Here is a 24,208-nt window from a genome sequence, read left to right on the forward strand (position 1 = left end):
TTTGTGCTGTAAATCTCCCAACAGCCAAACGCAAAAGCAGCAAACATCTCGCTGTATGTCCCACATCGAAAGTGCCAAGAGAGAGCTTGCTCTCCCTGTCTTTGAGTACTGTTTTCACTGTCCCGGTTACCTCTTTGCTAACATTCTCTTCAGAGCCGCAGTGAAACCAGGAACCACGTGGAGAAAGCACCCACACTGAAAGTGCCTGGAGGGAACATTGGGGCTTCTTCTCAGTGTCTCTGACATAGGGTTTCACTGTCCCGGGAAAGTCTCTGCTAACACCGTGCAGAGCGCTGTGCCCAATGTACAGAAACGTCTTGCGGTATCTCCTACAGGGAAAGTGCCAGGAGGGAATTGTGGAGCTTGTTCTCAGTGTCTCTGAGAATTGCTCTGATTATCTGTGTGACCTCTTTGCTAAGACTCTCCAGAGAGCCGTCCTCAAAACAAACACACATCTTGACATATCTCCCACATTGATCGCAGTGTCTCCAGAAACGGCATTCAAGGAGCCAGGAGGTTTTCTCCCTACACTGTCCATTGAGTTGTCCTCAAAACCAATATACATCCTGCTATATCTCCCACATGGAAAGTGCCAGGAGGGAGAAGTGGGGATTATGTTTAGACTTTCTCGGAACTGCTTCAAATCAACTAGATATCTTTGTGCTGTAAATCTCCCAACAGCCAAACGCAAAAGCAGCAAACATCTCGCTGTATGTCCCACATCCAAAGTGCCAAGAGAGAGCTTGCTCTCCCTGTCTTTGAGTACTGTTTTCACTGTCCCGGTTACCTCTTTGCTAACATTCTCTTCAGAGCTGCAGTGAAACCAGGAACCACGTGGAGAAAGCACCCACACTGAAAGTGCCTGGAGGGAACATTGGGGCTTCTTCTCAGTGTCTCTGACATAGGGTTTCACTGTCCCGGGAAAGTCTCTGCTAACACCGTGCAGAGCGCTGTGCCCAATATACAGAAACGTCTTGCGGTATCTCCTACAGGGAAAGTGCCAGGAGGGAATTGTGGAGCTTGTTCTCAGTGTCTCTGAGAATTGCTCTGATTATCTCTGTGACCTCTTTGCGAAGACTCTCCAGAGAGATGTCCTCAAAACAAACAAACATCTTGACATATCTCCCACATTGATCGCAGTGTCTCCAGAAACGGCATTCAAGGAGCCAGGAGGTTTTCTCCCTACACTGTCCATTGAGTTGTCCTCAAAACCAATATACATCCTGCTATATCTCCCACATGGAAAGTGCCAGGAGGGAGAAGTGGGGATTATGTTTAGACTTTCTCGGAACTGCTTCAAATCAACTAGATACCTTTGTGCTGTAAATCTCCCAACAGCCAAACGCAAAAGCAGCAAACATCTCGCTGTATGTCCCACATCCAAAGTGCCAAGAGAGAGCTTGCTCTCCCTGTCTTTGAGTACTGTTTTCACTGTCCCGGTTACCTCTTTGCTAACATTCTCTTCAGAGCCGCAGTGAAACCAGGAACCACGTGGAGAAGGCACCCACACTGAAAGTGCCTGGAGGGAACATTGGGGCTTCTTCTCAGTGTCTCTGACATAGGGTTTCACTGTCCCGGGAAAGTCTCTGCTAACACCGTGCAGAGCGCTGTGCCCAATATACAGAAACGTCTTGCGGTATCTCCTACAGGGAAAGTGCCAGGAGGGAATTGTGGAGCTTGTTCTCAGTGTCTCTGAGAATTGCTCTGATTATCTGTGTGACCTCTTTGCTAAGACTCTCCAGAGAGACGTCCTCAAAACAAACACACATCTTGACATATCTCCCACATTGATCGCAGTGTCTCCAGAATCGGCATTCAAGGAGCCAGGAGGTTTTCTCCCTACACTGTCCATTGAGTTGTCCTCAAAACCAATATACATCCTGCTATATCTCCCACATGGAAAGTGCCAGGAGGGAGAAGTGGGGATTATGTTTAGACTTTCTCGGAACTGCTTCAAATCAACTAGATATCTTTGTGCTGTAAATCTCCCAACAGCCAAATGCAAAAGCAGCAAACATCTCGCTGTATGTCCCACATCCAAAGTGCCAAGAGAGAGCTTGCTCTCCCTGTCTTTGAGTACTGTTTTCACTGTCCCGGTTACCTCTTTGCTAGCATTCTCTTCAGAGCCGCAGTGAAACCAGGAACCACGTGGAGAAGGCACCCACACTGAAAGTGCCTGGAAGGAACATTGGGGCTTCTTCTCAGTGTCTCTGACATAGGGTTTCACTGTCCCGGGAAAGTCTCTGCTAACACCGTGCAGAGCGCTGTGCCCAATGTACAGAAACGTCTTGCGGTATCTCCTACAGGGAAAGTGCCAGGAGGGAATTGTGGAGCTTGTTCTCAGTGTCTCTGAGAATTGCTCTGATTATCTGTGTGACCTCTTTGCTAAGACTCTCCAGAGAGCCGTCCTCAAAACAAACACACATCTTGACATATCTCCCACATTGATCGCAGTGTCTCCAGAAACGGCATTCAAGGAGCCAGGAGGTTTTCTCCCTACACTGTCCATTGAGTTGTCCTCAAAACCAATATACATCCTGCTATATCTCCCACATGGAAAGTGCCAGGAGGGAGAAGTGGGGATTATGTTTAGACTTTCTCGGAACTGCTTCAAATCAACTAGATATCTTTGTGCTGTAAATCTCCCAACAGCCAAACGCAAAAGCAGCAAACATCTCGCTGTATGTCCCACATCCAAAGTGCCAAGAGAGAGCTTGCTCTCCCTGTCTTTGAGTACTGTTTTCAGTGTCCCGGTTACCTCTTTGCTAACATTCTCTTCAGAGCTGCAGTGAAACCAGGAACCACGTGGAGAAAGCACCCACACTGAAAGTGCCTGGAGGGAACATTGGGGCTTCTTCTCAGTGTCTCTGACATAGGGTTTCACTGTCCCGGGAAAGTCTCTGCTAACACCGTGCAGAGCGCTGTGCCCAATATACAGAAACGTCTTGCGGTATCTCCTACAGGGAAAGTGCCAGGAGGGAATTGTGGAGCTTGTTCTCAGTGTCTCTGAGAATTGCTCTGATTATCTGTGTGACCTCTTTGCGAAGACTCTCCAGAGAGACGTCCTCAAAACAAACACACATCTTGACATATCTCCCACATTGATCGCAGTGTCTCCAGAAACGGCATTCAAGGAGCCAGGAGGTTTTCTCCCTACACTGTCCATTGAGTTGTCCTCAAAACCAATATACATCCTGCTATATCTCCCACATGGAAAGTGCCAGGAGGGAGAAGTGGGGATTATGTTTAGACTTTCTCGGAACTGCTTCAAATCAACTAGATATCTTTGTGCTGTAAATCTCCCAACAGCCAAATGCAAAAGCAGCAAACATCTCGCTGTATGTCCCACATCCAAAGTGCCAAGAGAGAGCTTGCTCTCCCTGTCTTTGAGTACTGTTTTCACTGTCCCGGTTACCTCTTTGCTAGCATTCTCTTCAGAGCCGCAGTGAAACCAGGAACCACGTGGAGAAGGCACCCACACTGAAAGTGCCTGGAAGGAACATTGGGGCTTCTTCTCAGTGTCTCTGACATAGGGTTTCACTGTCCCGGGAAAGTCTCTGCTAACACCGTGCAGAGCGCTGTGCCCAATGTACAGAAACGTCTTGCGGTATCTCCTACAGGGAAAGTGCCAGGAGGGAATTGTGGAGCTTGTTCTCAGTGTCTCTGAGAATTGCTCTGATTATCTGTGTGACCTCTTTGCTAAGACTCTCCAGAGAGCCGTCCTCAAAACAAACACACATCTTGACATATCTCCCACATTGATCGCAGTGTCTCCAGAAACGGCATTCAAGGAGCCAGGAGGTTTTCTCCCTACACTGTCCATTGAGTTGTCCTCAAAACCAATATACATCCTGCTATATCTCCCACATGGAAAGTGCCAGGAGGGAGAAGTGGGGATTATGTTTAGACTTTCTCGGAACTGCTTCAAATCAACTAGATATCTTTGTGCTGTAAATCTCCCAACAGCCAAACGCAAAAGCAGCAAACATCTCGCTGTATGTCCCACATCCAAAGTGCCAAGAGAGACCTTGCTCTCCCTGTCTTTGAGTACTGTTTTCACTGTCCCGGTTACCTCTTTGCTAACATTCTCTTCAGAGCTGCAGTGAAACCAGGAACCACGTGGAGAAAGCACCCACACTGAAAGTGCCTGGAGGGAACATTGGGGCTTCTTCTCAGTGTCTCTGACATAGGGTTTCACTGTCCCGGGAAAGTCTCTGCTAACACCGTGCAGAGCGCTGTGCCCAATATACAGAAACGTCTTGCGGTATCTCCTACAGGGAAAGTGCCAGGAGGGAATTGTGGAGCTTGTTCTCAGTGTCTCTGAGAATTGCTCTGATTATCTGTGTGACCTCTTTGCGAAGACTCTCCAGAGAGACGTCCTCAAAACAAACACACATCTTGACATATCTCCCACATTGATCGCAGTGTCTCCAGAATCGGCATTCAAGGAGCCAGGAGGTTTTCTCCCTACACTGTCCATTGAGTTGTCCTCAAAACCAATATACATCCTGCTATATCTCCCACATGGAAAGTGCCAGGAGGGAGAAGTGGGGATTATGTTTAGACTTTCTCGGAACTGCTTCAAATCAACTAGATATCTTTGTGCTGTAAATCTCCCAACAGCCAAACGCAAAAGCAGCAAACATCTCGCTGTATGTCCCACATCCAAAGTGCCAAGAGAGAGCTTGCTCTCCCTGTCTTTGAGTACTGTTTTCACTGTCCCGGTTACCTCTTTGCTAGCATTCTCTTCAGAGCCGCAGTGAAACCAGGAACCACGTGGAGAAGGCACCCACACTGAAAGTGCCTGGAAGGAACATTGGGGCTTCTTCTCAGTGTCTCTGACATAGGGTTTCACTGTCCCGGGAAAGTCTCTGCTAACACCGTGCAGAGCGCTGTGCCCAATGTACAGAAACGTCTTGCGGTATCTCCTACAGGGAAAGTGCCAGGAGGGAATTGTGGAGCTTGTTCTCAGTGTCTCTGAGAATTGCTCTGATTATCTGTGTGACCTCTTTGCTAAGACTCTCCAGAGAGCCGTCCTCAAAACAAACACACATCTTGACATATCTCCCACATTGATCGCAGTGTCTCCAGAATCGGCATTCAAGGAGCCAGGAGGTTTTCTCCCTACACTGTCCATTGAGTTGTCCTCAAAACCAATATACATCCTGCTATATCTCCCACATGGAAAGTGCCAGGAGGGAGAAGTGGGGATTATGTTTAGACTTTCTCGGAACTGCTTCAAATCAACTAGATATCTTTGTGCTGTAAATCTCCCAACAGCCAAACGCAAAAGCAGCAAACATCTCGCTGTATGTCCCACATCGAAAGTGCCAAGAGAGAGCTTGCTCTCCCTGTCTTTGAGTACTGTTTTCACTGTCCCGGTTACCTCTTTGCTAACATTCTCTTCAGAGCCGCAGTGAAACCAGGAACCACGTGGAGAAAGCACCCACACTGAAAGTGCCTGGAGGGAACATTGGGGCTTCTTCTCAGTGTCTCTGACATAGGGTTTCACTGTCCCGGGAAAGTCTCTGCTAACACCGTGCAGAGCGCTGTGCCCAATATACAGAAACGTCTTGCGGTATCTCCTACAGGGAAAGTGCCAGGAGGGAATTGTGGAGCTTGTTCTCAGTGTCTCTGAGAATTGCTCTGATTATCTGTGTGACCTCTTTGCTAAGACTCTCCAGAGAGCCGTCCTCAAAACAAACACACATCTTGACATATCTCCCACATTGATCGCAGTGTCTCCAGAAACGGCATTCAAGGAGCCAGGAGGTTTTCTCCCTACACTGTCCATTGAGTTGTCCTCAAAACCAATATACATCCTGCTATATCTCCCACATGGAAAGTGCCAGGAGGGAGAAGTGGGGATTATGTTTAGACTTTCTCGGAACTGCTTCAAATCAACTAGATATCTTTGTGCTGTAAATCTCCCAACAGCCAAATGCAAAAGCAGCAAACATCTCGCTGTATGTCCCACATCCAAAGTGCCAAGAGAGAGCTTGCTCTCCCTGTCTTTGAGTACTGTTTTCACTGTCCCGGTTACCTCTTTGCTAGCATTCTCTTCAGAGCCGCAGTGAAACCAGGAACCACGTGGAGAAGGCACCCACACTGAAAGTGCCTGGAAGGAACATTGGGGCTTCTTCTCAGTGTCTCTGACATAGGGTTTCACTGTCCCGGGAAAGTCTCTGCTAACACCGTGCAGAGCGCTGTGCCCAATGTACAGAAACGTCTTGCGGTATCTCCTACAGGGAAAGTGCCAGGAGGGAATTGTGGAGCTTGTTCTCAGTGTCTCTGAGAATTGCTCTGATTATCTGTGTGACCTCTTTGCTAAGACTCTCCAGAGAGCCGTCCTCAAAACAAACACACATCTTGACATATCTCCCACATTGATCGCAGTGTCTCCAGAAACGGCATTCAAGGAGCCAGGAGGTTTTCTTCCTACACTGTCCATTGAGTTGTCCTCAAAACAAATATACATCCTGCTATATCTCCCACATGGAAAGTGCCAGGAGGGAGAAGTGGGGATTATGTTTAGACTTTCTCGGAACTGCTTCAAATCAACTAGATATCTTTGTGCTGTAAATCTCCCAACAGCCAAAGGCAAAAGCAGCAAACATCTCGCTGTATGTCCCACATCCAAAGTGCCAAGAGAGAGCTTGCTCTCCCTGTCTTTGAGTACTGTTTTCACTGTCCCGGTTACCTCTTTGCTAACATTCTCTTCAGAGCTGCAGTGAAATCAGGAACCACGTGGAGAAAGCACCCACACTGAAAGTGCCTGGAGGGAACATTGGGGCTTCTTCTCAGTGTCTCTGACATAGGGTTTCACTGTCCCGGGAAAGTCTCTGCTAACACCGTGCAGAGCGCTGTGCCCAATATACAGAAACGTCTTGCGGTATCTCCTACAGGGAAAGTGCCAGGAGGGAATTGTGGAGCTTGTTCTCAGTGTCTCTGAGAATTGCTCTGATTATCTGTGTGACCTCTTTGCGAAGACTCTCCAGAGAGATGTCCTCAAAACAAACAAACATCTTGACATATCTCCCACATTGATCGCAGTGTCTCCAGAAACGGCATTCAAGGAGCCTGGACCTTTTCTCCCTACACTGTCCATTGAGTTGTCCTCAAAACCAATATACATCCTGCTATATCTCCCACATGGAAAGTGCCAGGAGGGAGAAGTGGGGATTATGTTTAGACTTTCTCGGAACTGATTCAAATCAACTAGATATCTTTGTGCTGTAAATCTCCCAACAGCCAAACACAAAAGCAGCAAACATCTCGCTGTATGTCCCACATCCAAAGTGCCAAGAGAGAGCTTGCTCTCCCTGTCTTTGAGTACTGTTTTCACTGTCCCGGTTACCTCTTTGCTAACATTCTCTTCAGAGCCGCAGTGAAACCAGGAACCACGTGGAGAAGGCACCCACACTGAAAGTGCCTGGAGGGAACATTGGGGCTTCTTCTCAGTGTCTCTGACATAGGGTTTCACTGTCCCGGGAAAGTCTCTGCTAACACCCTGCAGAGCGCTGTGCCCAATATACAGAAACGTCTTGCGGTATCTCCTACAGGGAAAGTGCCAGGAGGGAATTGTGGAGCTTGTTCTCAGTGTCTCTGAGAATTGCTCTGATTATCTGTGTGACCTCTTTGCTAAGACTCTCCAGAGAGCCGTCCTCAAAACAAACACACATCTTGACATATCTCCCACATTGATCGCAGTGTCTCCAGAATCGGCATTCAAGGAGCCAGGAGGTTTTCTCCCTACACTGTCCATTGAGTTGTCCTCAAAACCAATATACATCCTGCTATATCTCCCACATGGAAAGTGCCAGGAGGGAGAAGTGGGGATTATGTTTAGACTTTCTCGGAACTGCTTCAAATCAACTAGATATCTTTGTGCTGTAAATCTCCCAACAGCCAAACGCAAAAGCAGCAAACATCTCGCTGTATGTCCCACATCCAAAGTGCCAAGAGAGAGCTTGCTCTCCCTGTCTTTGAGTACTGTTTTCACTGTCCCGGTTACCTCTTTGCTAACATTCTCTTCAGAGCTGCAGTGAAACCAGGAACCACGTGGAGAAAGCACCCACACTGAAAGTGCCTGGAGGGAACATTGGGGCTTCTTCTCAGTGTCTCTGACATAGGGTTTCACTGTCCCGGGAAAGTCTCTGCTAACACCGTGCAGAGCGCTGTGCCCAATATACAGAAACGTCTTGCGGTATCTCCTACAGGGAAAGTGCCAGGAGGGAATTGTGGAGCTTGTTCTCAGTGTCTCTGAGAATTGCTCTGATTAGCTGTGTGACCTCTTTGCTAAGACTCTCCAGAGAGCCGTCCTCAAAACAAACACACGTCTTGACATATCTCCCACATTGATCGCAGTGTCTCCAGAAACGGCATTCAAGGAGCCAGGAGGTTTTCTCCCTACACTGTCCATTGAGTTGTCCTCAAAACCAATATACATCCTGCTATATCTCCCACATGGAAAGTGCCAGGAGGGAGAAGTGGGGATTATGTTTAGACTTTCTCGGAACTGCTTCAAATCAACTAGATATCTTTGTGCTGTAAATCTCCCAACAGCCAAATGCAAAAGCAGCAAACATCTCGCTGTATGTCCCACATCCAAAGTGCCAAGAGAGAGCTTGCTCTCCCTGTCTTTGAGTACTGTTTTCACTGTCCCGGTTACCTCTTTGCTAGCATTCTCTTCAGAGCCGCAGTGAAACCAGGAACCACGTGGAGAAGGCACCCACACTGAAAGTGCCTGGAAGGAACATTGGGGCTTCTTCTCAGTGTCTCTGACATAGGGTTTCACTGTCCCGGGAAAGTCTCTGCTAACACCGTGCAGAGCGCTGTGCCCAATATACAGAAACGTCTTGCGGTATCTCCTACAGGGAAAGTGCCAGGAGGGAATTGTGGAGCTTGTTCTCAGTGTCTCTGAGAATTGCTCTGATTAGCTGTGTGACCTCTTTGCGAAGACTCTCCAGAGAGATGTCCTCAAAACAAACACACATCTTGACATATCTCCCACATTGATCGCAGTGTCTCCAGAAACGGCATTCAAGGAGCCAGGACCTTTTCTCCCTACACTGTCCATTGAGTTGTCCTCAAAACCAATATACATCCTGCTATATCTCCCACATGGAAAGTGCCAGGAGGGAGAAGTGGGGATTATGTTTAGACTTTCTCGGAACTGCTTCAAATCAACTAGATATCTTTGTGCTGTAAATCTCCCAACAGCCAAACGCAAAAGCAGCAAACATCTCGCTGTATGTCCCACATCCAAAGTGCCAAGAGAGAGCTTGCTCTCCCTGTCTTTGAGTACTGTTTTCACTGTCCCGGTTACCTCTTTGCTAACGTTCTCTTCAGAGCCGCAGTGAAACCAGGAACCACGTGGAGAAGGCACCCACACTGAAAGTGCCTGGAGGGAACATTGGGGCTTCTTCTCAGTGTCTCTGACATAGGGTTTCACTGTCCCGGGAAAGTCTCTGCTAACACCGTGCAGAGCGCTGTGCCCAATGTACAGAAACGTCTTGCGGTATCTCCTACAGGGAAAGTGCCAGGAGGGAATTGTGGAGCTTGTTCTCAGTGTCTCTGAGAATTGCTCTGATTATCTGTGTGACCTCTTTGCTAAGACTCTCCAGAGAGCCGTCCTCAAAACAAACACACATCTTGACATATCTCCCACATTGATCGCAGTGTCTCCAGAAACGGCATTCAAGGAGCCAGGAGGTTTTCTCCCTACACTGTCCATTGAGTTGTCCTCAAAACCAATATACATCCTGCTATATCTCCCACATGGAAAGTGCCAGGAGGGAGAAGTGGGGATTATGTTTAGACTTTCTCGGAACTGCTTCAAATCAACTAGATATCTTTGTGCTGTAAATCTCCCAACAGCCAAACGCAAAAGCAGCAAACATCTCGCTGTATGTCCCACATCCAAAGTGCCAAGAGAGAGCTTGCTCTCCCTGTCTTTGAGTACTGTTTTCACTGTCCCGGTTACCTCTTTGCTAACATTCTCTTCAGAGCTGCAGTGAAACCAGGAACCACGTGGAGAAAGCACCCACACTGAAAGTGCCTGGAGGGAACATTGGGGCTTCTTCTCAGTGTCTCTGACATAGGGTTTCACTGTCCCGGGAAAGTCTCTGCTAACACCGTGCAGAGCGCTGTGCCCAATATACAGAAACGTCTTGCGGTATCTCCTACAGGGAAAGTGCCAGGAGGGAATTGTGGAGCTTGTTCTCAGTGTCTCTGAGAATTGCTCTGATTATCTGTGTGACCTCTTTGCGAAGACTCTCCAGAGAGATGTCCTCAAAACAAACAAACATCTTGACATATCTCCCACATTGATCGCAGTGTCTCCAGAAACGGCATTCAAGGAGCCAGGACCTTTTCTCCCTACACTGTCCATTGAGTTGTCCTCAAAACCAATATACATCCTGCTATATCTCCCACATGGAAAGTGCCAGGAGGGAGAAGTGGGGATTATGTTTAGACTTTCTCGGAACTGCTTCAAATCAACTAGATATCTTTGTGCTGTAAATCTCCCAACAGCCAAACGCAAAAGCAGCAAACATCTCGCTGTATGTCCCACATCCAAAGTGCCAAGAGAGAGCTTGCTCTCCCTGTCTTTGAGTACTGTTTTCACTGTCCCGGTTACCTCTTTGCTAACATTCTCTTCAGAGCCGCAGTGAAACCAGGAACCACGTGGAGAAGGCACCCACACTGAAAGTGCCTGGAGGGAACATTGGGGCTTCTTCTCAGTGTCTCTGACATAGGGTTTCACTGTCCCGGGAAAGTCTCTGCTAACACCGTGCAGAGCGCTGTGCCCAATATACAGAAACGTCTTGCGGTATCTCCTACAGGGAAAGTGCCAGGAGGGAATTGTGGAGCTTGTTCTCAGTGTCTCTGAGAATTGCTCTGATTATCTGTGTGACCTCTTTGCTAAGACTCTCCAGAGAGACGTCCTCAAAACAAACACACATCTTGACATATCTCCCACATTGATCGCAGTGTCTCCAGAATCGGCATTCAAGGAGCCAGGAGGTTTTCTCCCTACACTGTCCATTGAGTTGTCCTCAAAACCAATATACATCCTGCTATATCTCCCACATGGAAAGTGCCAGGAGGGAGAAGTGGGGATTATGTTTAGACTTTCTCGGAACTGCTTCAAATCAACTAGATATCTTTGTGCTGTAAATCTCCCAACAGCCAAATGCAAAAGCAGCAAACATCTCGCTGTATGTCCCACATCCAAAGTGCCAAGAGAGAGCTTGCTCTCCCTGTCTTTGAGTACTGTTTTCACTGTCCCGGTTACCTCTTTGCTAGCATTCTCTTCAGAGCCGCAGTGAAACCAGGAACCACGTGGAGAAGGCACCCACACTGAAAGTGCCTGGAAGGAACATTGGGGCTTCTTCTCAGTGTCTCTGACATAGGGTTTCACTGTCCCGGGAAAGTCTCTGCTAACACCGTGCAGAGCGCTGTGCCCAATGTACAGAAACGTCTTGCGGTATCTCCTACAGGGAAAGTGCCAGGAGGGAATTGTGGAGCTTGTTCTCAGTGTCTCTGAGAATTGCTCTGATTATCTGTGTGACCTCTTTGCTAAGACTCTCCAGAGAGCCGTCCTCAAAACAAACACACATCTTGACATATCTCCCACATTGATCGCAGTGTCTCCAGAATCGGCATTCAAGGAGCCAGGAGGTTTTCTCCCTACACTGTCCATTGAGTTGTCCTCAAAACCAATATACATCCTGCTATATCTCCCACATGGAAAGTGCCAGGAGGGAGAAGTGGGGATTATGTTTAGACTTTCTCGGAACTGCTTCAAATCAACTAGATATCTTTGTGCTGTAAATCTCCCAACAGCCAAACGCAAAAGCAGCAAACATCTCGCTGTATGTCCCACATCGAAAGTGCCAAGAGAGAGCTTGCTCTCCCTGTCTTTGAGTACTGTTTTCACTGTCCCGGTTACCTCTTTGCTAACATTCTCTTCAGAGCCGCAGTGAAACCAGGAACCACGTGGAGAAAGCACCCACACTGAAAGTGCCTGGAGGGAACATTGGGGCTTCTTCTCAGTGTCTCTGACATAGGGTTTCACTGTCCCGGGAAAGTCTCTGCTAACACCGTGCAGAGCGCTGTGCCCAATATACAGAAACGTCTTGCGGTATCTCCTACAGGGAAAGTGCCAGGAGGGAATTGTGGAGCTTGTTCTCAGTGTCTCTGAGAATTGCTCTGATTATCTGTGTGACCTCTTTGCGAAGACTCTCCAGAGAGATGTCCTCAAAACAAACACACATCTTGACATATCTCCCACATTGATCGCAGTGTCTCCAGAAACGGCATTCAAGGAGCCAGGACCTTTTCTCCCTACACTGTCCATTGAGTTGTCCTCAAAACCAATATACATCCTGCTATATCTCCCACATGGAAAGTGCCAGGAGGGAGAAGTGGGGATTATGTTTAGACTTTCTCGGAACTGCTTCAAATCAACTAGATATCTTTGTGCTGTAAATCTCCCAACAGCCAAACGCAAAAGCAGCAAACATCTCGCTGTATGTCCCACATCCAAAGTGCCAAGAGAGAGCTTGCTCTCCCTGTCTTTGAGTACTGTTTTCACTGTCCCGGTTACCTCTTTGCTAACATTCTCTTCAGAGCCGCAGTGAAACCAGGAACCACGTGGAGAAGGCACCCACACTGAAAGTGCCTGGAGGGAACATTGGGGCTTCTTCTCAGTGTCTCTGACATAGGGTTTCACTGTCCCGGGAAAGTCTCTGCTAACACCATGCAGAGCGCTGTGCCCAATATACAGAAACGTCTTGCGGTATCTCCTACAGGGAAAGTGCCAGGAGGGAATTGTGGAGCTTGTTCTCAGTGTCTCTGAGAATTGCTCTGATTATCTGTGTGACCTCTTTGCGAAGACTCTCCAGAGAGCCGTCCTCAAAACAAACACACATCTTGACATATCTCCCACATTGATCGCAGTGTCTCCAGAAACGGCATTCAAGGAGCCAGGACCTTTTCTCCCTACACTGTCCATTGAGTTGTCCTCCAAACCAATATACATCCTGCTATATCTCCCACATGGAAAGTGCCAGGAGGGAGAAGTGGGGATTATGTTTAGACTTTCTCGGAACTGCTTCAAATCAACTAGATATCTTTGTGCTGTAAATCTCCCAACAGCCAAACGCAAAAGCAGCAAACATCTCGCTGTATGTCCCACATCGAAAGTGCCAAGAGAGAGCTTGCTCTCCCTGTCTTTGAGTACTGTTTTCACTGTCCCGGTTACCTCTTTGCTAACATTCTCTTCAGAGCCGCAGTGAAACCAGGAACCACGTGGAGAAAGCACCCACACTGAAAGTGCCTGGAGGGAACATTGGGGCTTCTTCTCAGTGTCTCTGACATAGGGTTTCACTGTCCCGGGAAAGTCTCTGCTAACACCGTGCAGAGCGCTGTGCCCAATATACAGAAACGTCTTGCGGTATCTCCTACAGGGAAAGTGCCAGGAGGGAATTGTGGAGCTTGTTCTCAGTGTCTCTGAGAATTGCTCTGATTATCTGTGTGACCTCTTTGCTAAGACTCTCCAGAGAGCCGTCCTCAAAACAAACACACATCTTGACATATCTCCCACATTGATCGCAGTGTCTCCAGAATCGGCATTCAAGGAGCCAGGAGGTTTTCTCCCTACACTGTCCATTGAGTTGTCCTCAAAACCAATATACATCCTGCTATATCTCCCACATGGAAAGTGCCAGGAGGGAGAAGTGGGGATTATGTTTAGACTTTCTCGGAACTGCTTCAAATCAACTAGATATCTTTGTGCTGTAAATCTCCCAACAGCCAAATGCAAAAGCAGCAAACATCTCGCTGTATGTCCCACATCCAAAGTGCCAAGAGAGAGCTTGCTCTCCCTGTCTTTGAGTACTGTTTTCACTGTCCCGGTTACCTCTTTGCTAGCATTCTCTTCAGAGCCGCAGTGAAACCAGGAACCACGTGGAGAAGGCACCCACACTGAAAGTGCCTGGAGGGAACATTGGGGCTTCTTCTCAGTGTCTCTGACATAGGGTTTCACTGTCCCGGGAAAGTCTCTGCTAACACCGTGCAGAGCGCTGTGCCCAATATACAGAAACGTCTTGCGGTATCTCCTACAGGGAAAGTGCCAGGAGGGAATTGTGGAGCTTGTTCTCAGTGTCTCTGAGAATTGCTCTGATTATCTGTGTGACCTCTTTGCTAAGACTCTCCAGAGAGCCGTCCTCAAAACAAACACACATCTTGACATATCTCCCACATTGATCGCAGTGTCTCCAGAAACGGCATTCAAGGAGCCAGGACCTTTTCTCCCTACACTGTCCATTGAGTTGTCCTCAAAACCAATATACATCCTGCTATATCTCCCACATGGAAAGTGCCAGGAGGGAGAAGTGGGGATTATGTTTAGACTTTCTCGGAACTGCTTCAAATCAACTAGATATCTTTGTGCTGTAAATCTCCCAACAGCCAAACGCAAAAGCAGCAAACATCTCGCTGTATGTCCCACATCCAAAGTGCCAAGAGAGAGCTTGCTCTCCCTGTCTTTGAGTACTGTTTTCACTGTCCCGGTTACCTCTTTGCTAACATTCTCTTCAGAGCTGCAGTGAAACCAGGAACCACGTGGAGAAAGCACCCACACTGAAAGTGCCTGGAGGGAACATTGGGGCTTCTTCTCAGTGTCTCTGACATAGGGTTTCACTGTCCCGGGAAAGTCTCTGCTAACACCGTGCAGAGCGCTGTGCCCAATATACAGAAACGTCTTGCGGTATCTCCTACAGGGAAAGTGCCAGGAGGGAATTGTGGAGCTTGTTCTCAGTGTCTCTGAGAATTGCTCTGATTATCTGTGTGACCTCTTTGCTAAGACTCTCCAGAGAGCCGTCCTCAAAACAAACACACATCTTGACATATCTCCCACATTGATCGCAGTGTCTCCAGAAACGGCATTCAAGGAGCCAGGAGGTTTTCTCCCTACACTGTCCATTGAGTTGTCCTCAAAACCAATATACATCCTGCTATATCTCCCACATGGAAAGTGCCAGGAGGGAGAAGTGGGGATTATGTTTAGACTTTCTCGGAACTGCTTCAAATCAACTAGATATCTTTGTGCTGTAAATCTCCCAACAGCCAAACGCAAAAGCAGCAAACATCTCGCTGTATGTCCCACATCGAAAGTGCCAAGAGAGAGCTTGCTCTCCCTGTCTTTGAGTACTGTTTTCACTGTCCCGGTTACCTCTTTGCTAGCATTCTCTTCAGAGCCGCAGTGAAACCAGGAACCACGTGGAGAAGGCACCCACACTGAAAGTGCCTGGAGGGAACATTGGGGCTTCTTCTCAGTGTCTCTGACATAGGGTTTCACTGTCCCGGGAAAGTCTCTGCTAACACCGTGCAGAGCGCTGTGCCCAATATACAGAAACGTCTTGCGGTATCTCCTACAGGGAAAGTGCCAGGAGGGAATTGTGGAGCTTGTTCTCAGTGTCTCTGAGAATTGCTCTGATTATCTGTGTGACCTCTTTGCTAAGACTCTCCAGAGAGCCGTCCTCAAAACAAACACACATCTTGACATATCTCCCACATTGATCGCAGTGTCTCCAGAAACGGCATTCAAGGAGCCAGGAGGTTTTCTCCCTACACTGTCCATTGAGTTGTCCTCAAAACCAATATACATCCTGCTATATCTCCCACATGGAAAGTGCCAGGAGGGAGAAGTGGGGATTATGTTTAGACTTTCTCGGAACTGCTTCAAATCAACTAGATATCTTTGTGCTGTAAATCTCCCAACAGCCAAACGCAAAAGCAGCAAACATCTCGCTGTATGTCCCACATCCAAAGTGCCAAGAGAGAGCTTGCTCTCCCTGTCTTTGAGTACTGTTTTCACTGTCCCGGTTACCTCTTTGCTAGCATTCTCTTCAGAGCCGCAGTGAAACCAGGAACCACGTGGAGAAGGCACCCACACTGAAAGTGCCTGGAAGGAACATTGGGGCTTCTTCTCAGTGTCTCTGACATAGGGTTTCACTGTCCCGGGAAAGTCTCTGCTAACACCGTGCAGAGCGCTGTGCCCAATATACAGAAACGTCTTGCGGTATCTCCTACAGGGAAAGTGCCAGGAGGGAATTGTGGAGCTTGTTCTCAGTGTCTCTGAGAATTGCTCTGATTATCTGTGTGACCTCTTTGCTAAGACTCTCCAGAGAGCCGTCCTCAAAACAAACACACATCTTGACATATCTCCCACATTGATCGCAGTGTCTCCAGAAACGGCATTCAAGGAGCCAGGAGGTTTTCTCCCTACACTGTCCATTGAGTTGTCCTCAAAACCAATATACATCCTGCTATATCTCCCACATGGAAAGTGCCAGGAGGGAGAAGTGGGGATTATGTTTAGACTTTCTCGGAACTGCTTCAAATCAACTAGATATCTTTGTGCTGTAAATCTCCCAACAGCCAAACGCAAAAGCAGCAAACATCTCGCTGTATGTCCCACATCCAAAGTGCCAAGAGAGAGCTTGCTCTCCCTGTCTTTGAGTACTGTTTTCACTGTCCCGGTTACCTCTTTGCTAACATTCTCTTCAGAGCTGCAGTGAAACCAGGAACCACGTGGAGAAGGCACCCACACTGAAAGTGCCTGGAGGGAACATTGGGGCTTCTTCTCAGTGTCTCTGACATAGGGTTTCACTGTCCCGGGAAAGTCTCTGCTAACACCGTGCAGAGCGCTGTGCCCAATATACAGAAACGTCTTGCGGTATCTCCTACAGGGAAAGTGCCAGGAGGGAATTGTCGAGCTTGTTCTCAGTGTCTCTGAGAATTGCTCTGATTATCTGTGTGACCTCTTTGCGAAGACTCTCCAGAGAGATGTCCTCAAAACAAACAAACATCTTGACATATCTCCCACATTGATCGCAGTGTCTCCAGAAACGGCATTCAAGGAGCCAGGACCTTTTCTCCCTACACTGTCCATTGAGTTGTCCTCAAAACCAATATACATCCTGCTATATCTCCCACATGGAAAGTGCCAGGAGGGAGAAGTGGGGATTATGTTTAGACTTTCTCGGAACTGCTTCAAATCAACTAGATATCTTTGTGCTGTAAATCTCCCAACAGCCAAACGCAAAAGCAGCAAACATCTCGCTGTATGTCCCACATCCAAAGTGCCAAGAGACAGCTTGCTCTCCCTGTCTTTGAGTACTGTTTTCACTGTCCCGGTTACCTCTTTGCTAGCATTCTCTTCAGAGCCGCAGTGAAACCAGGAACCACGTGGAGAAGGCACCCACACTGAAAGTGCCTGGAAGGAACATTGGGGCTTCTTCTCAGTGTCTCTGACATAGGGTTTCACTGTCCCGGGAAAGTCTCTGCTAACACCGTGCAGAGCGCTGTGCCCAATATACAGAAACGTCTTACGGTATCTCCTACAGGGAAAGTGCCAGGAGGGAATTGTGGAGCTTGTTCTCAGTGTCTCTGAGAATTGCTCTGATTATCTGTGTGACCTCTTTGCTAAGACTCTCCAGAGAGCCGTCCTCAAAACAAACACACATCTTGACATATCTCCCACATTGATCGCAGTGTCTCCAGAAACGGCATTCAAGGAGCCAGGAGGTTTTCTCCCTACACTGTCCATTGAGTTGTCCTCAAAACCAATATACATCCTGCTATATCTCCCACATGGAAAGTGCCAGGAGGGAGAAGTGGGGATTATGTTTAGACTTTCTCGGAACTGCTTCAAATCAACTAGATATCTTTGTGCTGTAAATCTCCCAACAGCCAAACGCAAAAGCAGCAAACATCTCGCTGTATGTCCCACATCCAAAGTGCCAAGAGAGAGCTTGCTCTCCCTGTCTTTGAGTACTGTTTTCACTGTCCCGGTTACCTCTTTGCTAACATTCTCTTCAGAGCCGCAGTGAAACCAGGAACCACGTGGAGAAGGCACCCACACTGAAAGTGCCTGGAGGGAACATTGGGGCTTCTTCTCAGTGTCTCTGTGTGGAATAAATACCAAATTGGCTAAAAAATACAAAAGTACAGCATTGTTCACACATTAAGGAAAAGTATAAAATCAAGAGTCTTCTGAGGTAGAAAATAGCCGCAGCTGGCATGAAGGACACAACATCTGTGGTTCCCTGATAAGCTACGTGAGGTACGGGACAAGATGCAATTATTCCGTGGCTTTACCTTATGATGTATAGCGGATACAGGAATGGGATGATACCATGAAACAGATAAGCTGCCATTTAGCTGCCCGCTAGATGCTCAGAGCCAACATTTTGTCAAATTTTGATGAAATGCTGTCCTTTGTGCGAACTTTGCTCATTATAATGTCATTATAATGCCAAAACACACCTCCATCCTGAAGGCTACCCACCTCCAAGGTGCGACCACTCCTTCTTGAGTCTGCGCCCTGAATTTCTCGTAAACTATACCTTTAATTGTGAAGCGAGAGAAATTTACACCAATCATGATAAAACTATGTATGACTAAAGTCACTCAAACTCCACCTTGAAGATAACAAATAGTATAAAAATAGCCCAAGAGAGGGGGGATACCCAGGGAAGACACCATCACAAAGAATTACATCACTGACTTCTGGGATCAGTCGACGGGCTGAGCCTCTCTTCCCCCCCATAGGGACGCCTTTGGGTAAGACTTAGATTATACCGAGTGCTTCCTCGGGAAACTTAGAAATTTCTCTAGAGACTCTCTTTTCCTACATTTAAAGCCAGGCTGTATCGTTTATAACTTTGTCGCGCGTTTTGTATATGTAACAATACTTTCATTTGCACGTGCTTTGCAGACAGTGTATTTATCACCGGCAATCCTAAGAACCTATATATCTGTTGTTTAAATAAACTGCACTTTTTTAAGTAGCTAGTCGTTTTGGTTTCTCACTGAACGCGACCAAAGACTCGAGAGTGGCCGTGCTAGTTCATGAGCACGACTAGACTGAAGGTGCAGTCCACTATTAGTGTATCCAAATCGTAATAGTTTAATACATATTAAACGCGATTGGACTGATAGTGCTGAATTGGGCATCACTCAGAATTTAAACCTAGCCGCACCTAGCCTCCCACCTCAGTGAGGAGTGTTAGAACGCAAGGGGGTTTATCTTCTGCCAAAACCGCTTTGCCCCTTTTCACGCAACAGAATTTTGGCGTAGTCGGCAGGATTGCCATGGATAAACTGCTGCAAAAATATGATTGTGCCCCTTCCCAGGCTGGGAAGGAGTGGGCCCGTAAATTTTGGAAGGATGAAGAGAAAGTGGTGGAACGTATTGAAGAGTGTCGGGTTTCACAGAAGCTCAGAGCGGGGAAAGGCAAGGGTGTGATTTGTGCTGTGTTAGGCGCCTGTTTATCTTGTGCACAACAAGAAGCTAGAGAAACCCCTGCTCCTAATCTGATTTCAGCTGTAGAATATGCAACCCTGAAATCGGAGAATGAGGTGTTGAAGTCATCATTAGCCTTTCAAAAGGAGACAGGAGAAAAATTAAGAACTCAAGTTGATAAGCTTGTGAGTGAGAATGAATGTTTAGGAAACCGGAATGCTCAACTTGGGAGTGAAAATCACCAACTTAAAATGTTATTGGAAAGGGTGACTGGGCTCTTAGATAAAATGCAGCCCTCAACCCAGGTCCAACAGATTCGTAAATTAATGTGTTATCCAAATTCTGGAACCCAGACCGGAGATTTTTGGTCTAATAGTGAAGATGAGGAAGAAGATGAGGAGGGAAGGACTTTTACTGTGAAATCTCGAGTCTTTCCTTTACAACCTCTGATTAAAACTGAAACCACAGTTGATGAGGATGATGAGGAAGTCCACAACACTGTGCGTACTATTCCGTGGACACCAACAGAGTTAGCGAAAATAAGGGAAAAATATTCGAGGCGGCCAGAAGAATCAGCTGTTGAGTATGTGTGGCGAGTTTCTTCTGAAGGAGGAGATAGAATTATGTTGAGTGAGGAAGAAGCAGGAGACTCTTGGGGACCAGGAGTGTTTTTAACTACACGGGACGGGGATCATAATTATTCCCTTACCGCTCGAGCAGCCTTTTGGGCAGGTGGTATGGATCCGCGAGAGAGGGGAGAGCCATTAGAGATTAGAGCTACAGGCTACTCTGAACTGTTTGCGGCGATACGGAAAGCAGCTTGTCTGCAAGCCATGTATGACAGAGAGGAATTTCGGAAATCCCCAATGTCAGCTGCTATCGACCCTGATCGATTAGCCCCTCTCATCCGTGGTCTTCCCGATTGCCTGAAGCCATTTGTTGTTCGTACTCAAGATCGTATACGAGAGGCTCGGGATGCTCATGGGCGGGGCCGGCGTCGCTACATGCCCACCTGGAATGAATATGTACAGGAAATAGACCAATATGGGCGCCGAATGGGCTGGGCCAGCCTAACTAGCGAAAAATCCTCCGAACACCCCCGAAAGGTTCGCCAAGTCCGAACTCACACTCAAAACCCCAAACCGGTGGAAAGGTTTAAGCCTGATAAGGACCGGAATGAGTTGTGGCGTAAAGCCCTACAATTAGGGGTGCCCCGACAATTCTTGCACGGTGTCCCTACGGGAGATCTCCGTACACTGGTCCAATCTCTAACTAGAAAGAATAATTCGGCTGGGGAGAAAAGTCTAACCAGAGAATCCCCAAGCTGTGAGAAAATTGTGCCTTCTGCACCGGAGCGTAATTTGATTGATTTGTCAGAGTCCCAGTCAAAAAACTCCTATCCCCGGGGAGGGCAGTGAGCCACCCTGTCCGGCGGGTACTAGCTATTCAATGGCTCTCTCATAAAGATTCTGAACCTATTATTGCCATTCCTGTCGGACCCCGGAGGATGTCAGTAAACTTTATTATTGATACCGGAGCCCAAATGTCTGCAATCACTAACGAAACGGCACAACTTCTAGGTATAAATCCCACCAGACGCAGAGTCAACTTCGCAGGAATTGATGGTGTGGTAAAAACATGCCCCGTTGCAAAAATTAACCTCTGGTTGCCGGGAGAGCAGCGGATGACCAGGGCGGAAGTGTTAGTGGGTGCCTCGTGTACTAACCTCCTAGGATTTGACGTGCTGCGTGGGCGAATGTGGAAATTCCCAGATGGAACTGTGTGGAGTTTTGCAGGATGCGAAAAAGTAATAGACACAGTGAAATTGAGTCTCTTGGAAACTTCCATGCCTTTACCTCCCTCTAAAATCACTAATGTCCGGCAGTATCCACTGCCTGCAGCTGCACTTGCAGGAGCAGACGGGGTGGTATCAGATTTAGAAAAAAGAGACATCATCAAGAGGACTCACTCGCCTTATAATTCACCAGTGTGGCCGGTAAAGAAACCAAACGGGCAATGGCGTTTCACAGTAGATTACCGAAAGTTGAATGCCAACACTGCACCCCTCACTTCCGCAGTTCCAAATATCGCGGAAATTGTGACAATGATACAAGGAGCTGCCCATCCTTGGATGGCTGCCTTAGATGTTAAAGACATGTTTCTTATGATCCCCCTCCTTGAGCAGGACAAAGCGCGGTTTGCATTCACGTGGAAAGGAGTCCAATATACCTTTAACCGACTTCCACAAGGATACAAACATTCCCCCACTATTGCTCACAATGCTTTAGCTAAAGTGCTATCAGAGATTCCTGTTTCACAGGGATGTACGGTATACCAATATATTGACGACATCCTAATAGGGGGAGAGAACCAAGAAAGTGTAAAAGACATGATGGAAAACATCCGAAAAACATTACTTGATTTAGGATTGGAAATTCCAGACTCAAAGTGTCAGGGACCTGCACAGGAAGTTAAATTCCTGGGGGTCTGGTGGATTAAGGGAGCTGCTTCTGTCCCTCAGGATACCCTGGAAAAAATAGAGCATGGACAGAATCCATCCAGCGTGAAGGAGTTACAGCAAGTTCTGGGAACTTTAAGTTATTGGCGTAAACATATCCCTGGCTTTTCCATCATTGCTCGCCCCCTTTATAGTTTGCTCAAAAAGGGTAGATCCTGGGAGTGGACTAAACAACACACTAATGCTCTGCAATTACTAATAAAGGAGCTAAGGTTATTCCAACAGCTTGGTCCTATACATCCAACTGACCCTGTCCACGTAGAATGGGGGTTCAGTGAACATGGTTCCCATTGTAATTTATGGCAGAAAGGACCAGCAGGACCGGAGAGACCATTAGAATTTAGCTCTCACTCCTTCAATGATACTGAGAGCAGATATTCAGACCTTGAGAAGGGTTTACTGTCCCTAGTGCGAGCATTGCAACGAACAGAGCAGATAAGAAGAGAACAGAGCGTGATCATTCGGGGACCTTTTTGCCTCCTAGACGTGGTCCGTAAAGGGACAACACCACCAGCTGGCATTGCCCAGAAACCTACAGTTCGAAAGTGGTGTGCTTATTTAGAAGGCATTAATGATATCATGCCAGTCTCTGAAGGCAGTGTTAAAGTATCCAAGCTGCAAAAGGATATAGATGGTGCCCTATTGTTCCAATCCCCACCAAATAGACCATCTCCGATCCAAGAAGCTCCTCCTTTGAAGGAAGGCAGTGATCTTACAGGAGTGTGGTTTACTGATGCGTCATCTCACCGTGAAAACAATAAGTGGAAATATAAGGCCGTAGCACTGGAAGTAGCAACGGGAGAAAGAGCGATGGAAACAGGGGAGGGTAGTGCACAAGTAGGGGAACTCAGAGCTGTCCTACTAGCTGCACAACATGGAGCCACCTCCATTTACACTGACTCATATGCTGTTTTTAAAGGAGCCACTGAATGGATAGGACACTGGGCAGCCAATGATTGGCAGGTGAACAGAGTCCCGATTTGGGAGACGGACAGTTGGAAGCAACTGTTAGAAATAGGAGAACAGAGAACATTGCACATTGGTTGGGTAAAAGGCCATGATCGTTCAAACTCGATCACTGCTCAATTCAACCAACAGGTAGATAGCCTCACGCGGCTACAGCAAATTGACATTGTAGATGATGGTCGGGAATGGGAACGCTTACTTGAATGGTTACATGTTAAACGTGGCCACACAGGCCGTGCTGACCTGTATCAGGAAGGTCTAGCCCGGGGGTGGCCCGTGTCGGTTAAGCTGTGCGAACAAATAGTAACTGCCTGTTCACAATGTCGCCTACGACTCAGCAAAGATCATCCGAGTAAGGCGCCTCCCTTACACATTCGGGACAAGAAAACGTTGTGGCATTCATGGCAGATTGACTATATTGGGCCCTTGAGATTATCAGGTGGGAAAAGATATGTCCTGGTAGGAGTGGAGATTATCTCCAGCCTCAGTATGGCCAGCAGTTTCAAATCAGCTACCGGGGACAACACAGTGAAAGGCCTAAAAGGGTGGTTCAGCACACTTCCCCTTCCCGAGGAAATCCAAAGTGATAACGGTTCACACTTTACCGCTTCGGTGGTACAAGATTGGGCCAAAGAAGAAGGGATTCGACGGGTATTTCATACTCCCTATTATCCCCAGGCTAATGGCATTGTTGAACGCACCAATGGATTGGTTAAGCGTTTTGCAAAAACTCATGAACCTGGTTGGCGTTTGCGATTGGACGATGCCATCTATCAATTAAATAACAGATGGAGTGGAGACGGCTGTCCTAAAATGAAAGCTTTCTGTGTATCTGCCAATATTATCTCTCCAAAGGCTCCCAATGAACCGGGAAAATACCCTGGAAGATTTCACCCTGGGCAACCTGTGCTAGTGAAAATGCCTCAAATTGGGACGGTACCAATGGTGCTAGCTACTCCCAAAAATCCCTATGCATGGGAAGCCAAGGACTGTTCAGGGAAGATACACCGGATCAGCGCCCGGTGGATCTCGCCTTCTTTTTAACCCCGTCGGTCGAATAAGACCGAGCAGATTTTCTTTTCCTTTGTGTCTTTCAGGAACCTTGGATGAGCTGTACAGACGGATTGGCCTACGCTACCTTTGAGTGTCTCCAGGGAATCCTGACATTGATCCTGGCAATAATACTATTTTTATTATGTATGGCTACCTGGAGGCCCAAATTCTAAAATGACGAATTGGCAGATAGAATTGATGCTATTCAGTTTTACCTTTTTATTCCCTGTTGTTTGTAGTCAGAGAGACCCAGAGTGGCCATGGTCTCAAGCCTTTGTTAAACACAATGCGATGGCAGGTACTAGAAAGGGAGAATTGAGTTTGGCCACTGTAGTTCTACAGGAAAATGAGGT

This window comes from Larus michahellis, chromosome 20 (genome assembly GCF_964199755.1).
Source record: "Larus michahellis chromosome 20, bLarMic1.1, whole genome shotgun sequence".
In the NCBI taxonomy this organism is placed as follows: domain Eukaryota; kingdom Metazoa; phylum Chordata; class Aves; order Charadriiformes; family Laridae; genus Larus; species Larus michahellis.